We start from the raw sequence: 3450 nt of genomic DNA, 5'->3' as shown, positions 1-3450 counted from the left end.
TAGGATGAAAAGTACCTTGTAGAAGAACGAGGCTCAGGCTTGACCCTTGACCTAAACGGGGGAAAAAAGAATGGAGAATAAAATTTACCTCATTGGAATGAGGCTCAGGCTTAGCCCTTATCCTGAAGGGGATGAAAAATACCTCGTGGAAGAACGAGGCTCAGGCTTGACCCTTAACCTGAAGGGGATGAAAAATATCTCATGGAAGAACGAGACTCAGGCTTGACCCTTAACCTGATAGGAAAAAGATACCTCATGAAAGAACAATGTTCAAGTTTGAAACCATGATGGAACCTTCGAATTTTGCACAATAAATCCGAGAGGGGTTTACAAAAGAAAGAAAATGGGGGCCACTAAAGCTTGAAAAGAGATTGATCATAGGCGTCTCATTGCTGAGACTAAATGACTTTTAAAACAGATGACCTTTTGCAGAAACAATGCAGGTTTAACCCTTACCCTGAACAGGAACTGTCTATGGTGAGACAATGAGGAACATAGGGAAGTGTGCGAATCTAAGAGCCCAGGCGCTCAGATTAAAATAAGAAGGGAAGGATCTTGAAAACTCCCGTTATCAAGTCCTAAAGAGGGATAAAAACAACTCCAAGATACATCAAAATAGACATCAAACTCTCACTTCATGTCGAGATAACTTAAAATATTGTCAACGAGAAAAAAATTATAGTTGATACAAAAATGATTGAAATGTAAGCACATTTATATAAAAACATATTCCCTCTTCTACCTAGAGTATTACCTCCAACTCGGCTAACTCAGTAAAATCCATAATAAAAATCAAATTTATTGTTGTTGAGTTTCTACAAGGAAGCTATCCATTTCCTTGATATGAAAAAAAAAGAAATTTGCTCTCAGTTTCATAAAAGCAATTAATGAAAGGATATTGATAAAAGAATTTCACATGAGTAAAGATAATTCTTGGTAGTTTGATATATGGGGTTTACCCATGATGATCTTTTTACACTATTTGAGACAATGAAATAACTTTCTTGAAATTTGGCAAGAATTTCATCACGTCAGCCTTCAACTCAGCTATGTTTTGATTTTCCCTAGAATGACACATCACAAACTCCTTTAACTTGGATATGTTTCGAGTCTTCTTTGGTTTCATGAATTATACTAAGGATGTTGTCCCTTTAATTGAAATCTCTTGGTAATCTTTTAAACTCATTTGAGACATGGAAAGTAAGGTTTCTTGGGATTGAGCGAGAATTTCATTGCATCAACTTTCAACTTGGTGATGTTTTGATTTTCTCTGAAAGGACACATCACAAGCTCCTTTATCTTGGAGATGTTTCACATCTTTTTATTCCCGAGAAGTGAATTAATAAAATGGTCTCTTTGGTTGAAAATCTCTTTATGATAACAATGATTAAATATCTTTTAGGGATTGGCGGGAGGTTCATCACATCAGCCTTCAACTTGGCGATGATTTAAACTTTCCCTGAAAGGACACGTCACATGCTCCTTCAACTTGGAGATGATACGAGTCTTCTTTGGCCCCGGGGGTCCAGCTCACCCATTAATCTTCAACTTGACAATGGCTGAGAGATCCCTTTTGCAGATAGTTGATTGTAGCTTGATTGATTGAAGAAATATTGAAATCGAGATTGAGTGAATTCATTTATAACACTCAGGGTATTTTCACTGCCTTATTACCAGAAGAATAGTCTTTAAGAATGTGCCATAGTTATGATCAATATCAATTCACTTATGGCTTTTCAACATCATTGAATTTTTCCTTTGCCGATTATATCAAGGTTTTTTCTTCATCTTTTTGGTTGACCAACAAACAAGGATTTTTCTTCATCTTTTTAGTTAAAGGAGGTTTACACATTTTGGGGACATTCACACAAATTATTTTGTGAAGGACGTACTATATTTGTGAACACAAGTATTTAGTTAAAGAAATTTTGCAAATTTTGGAGACATGCACACAAATTATTTGCCAAGGTCATACCATATTTGGGGACATAAGTATTTACTTAAAAGAGGTTCGTAGATATTTGCGGACATAAGTATTTACTTAAAAGAGGTTCAGAAAAACATAGCTATTACTTGATGTGTGATACAATTTTGTGATGTGGGTTTTTAATTTTTTTTTACAAAACAGGACACATGGGTACAATTTTTTTATTCAATAAAAATTACATTTTTATAATTTTAATATATAAAAATGAAAAATTTATTTTTGATTGAAATATAATTGAAATTATAAAAATACATATTAAAATAATGTTTTACATGTCAAGGTTGTGTCTGAGTATCCAATTCATGTCCCCCTTAGACGCTGACCATAAGTGACGTGTTAATATGACATTAGTATATAATAAGAAGAGGTTAGTTGTATGCTGTTGCGAGGGTTTATCTAGGAGACACATGGTTTTTTCTATTTGTGATTGATTGCCTTAATTGAGCGGGTTAATATTAATATAAAATGTTCAATATTAGGTAAACCCTATATATAAAAAATATAAAAAAGGTTTAATGTTAGATAAACCCTATATATAAACCATTATGACTAAGCTTGGAATATGTTCAACAACTAAAATATGACCAAGTTCATGAATTACAATGATCAGCCATAACTAAGCCCTATCGTCCTATTTTGGAGCATATTTAAAAACGAGAAGGATGTAGGAAAAGTGATGCACAATAGAAAATCCTTTAGGATTTTTCTACTCTTTTAAATGAAAGACTTTCACCGAGAGAATTTTTCTAAAAAGTATACTTTTTTGATAGAAAACATTCCTAATGAGGTGAAAGAATATTTTCTACCAAACAAATTTATTTTTAAATTCTCTACCACCACCACCATCTCACCATCCATCTCGACACACCTCTTTCTCTCTCATATGGTTGAATTGCCTCTCTCTCTCTCTCTATCTAGTGTGGTCGACCCACGTCTCTCTTTTTGGTCTGATCGAACCACTCGCTCTGGTCTGATCACACACACTCTCTCTTTCTCTATGAGAAGAGGCAGATCGACTCAATCACTCACTCTCTCATTTCTTTTCACATTTTTTTTCAGTTTTTTCATGTTATACAAACAAAGTGAAAATTTTTCAGCATATCAAAACTTATAAGAATTAAAATTTTCTTTTATTATGAGATTTTTTCTTGCTTCCAAACATGCCCTTCATATTTTTCAACTTGAATGACTGTACAAATATCAAGCGCTTGATGCCCTTTGGCATGAAATTTTTAAGGTGGCTCACCTTGTCAGCTGTACGGAGTCCCTTATAAGCCCACCAAACCCATTTTTTGCCAGACCCAACCACCCGAGCACACACCTACTAGGCTCGACCTAAGTCCTTCCGAGTCAAAACAAAAGTGCAGGAGAGCTCTGAACCACATACATACCAGCATTCAATCTTTCCCCTCTCTCTCTCTCTCTCTTACGAGAGAAAAAGGAGTCCAACATTTTCCTTTACT

This window comes from Nuphar pumila, chromosome 6 (genome assembly GCF_984573655.1).
Source record: "Nuphar pumila chromosome 6, dmNupPumi1.hap1.1, whole genome shotgun sequence".
Classification (NCBI taxonomy): domain Eukaryota; kingdom Viridiplantae; phylum Streptophyta; class Magnoliopsida; order Nymphaeales; family Nymphaeaceae; genus Nuphar; species Nuphar pumila.
This window is presented reverse-complemented; position numbering follows the sequence as displayed.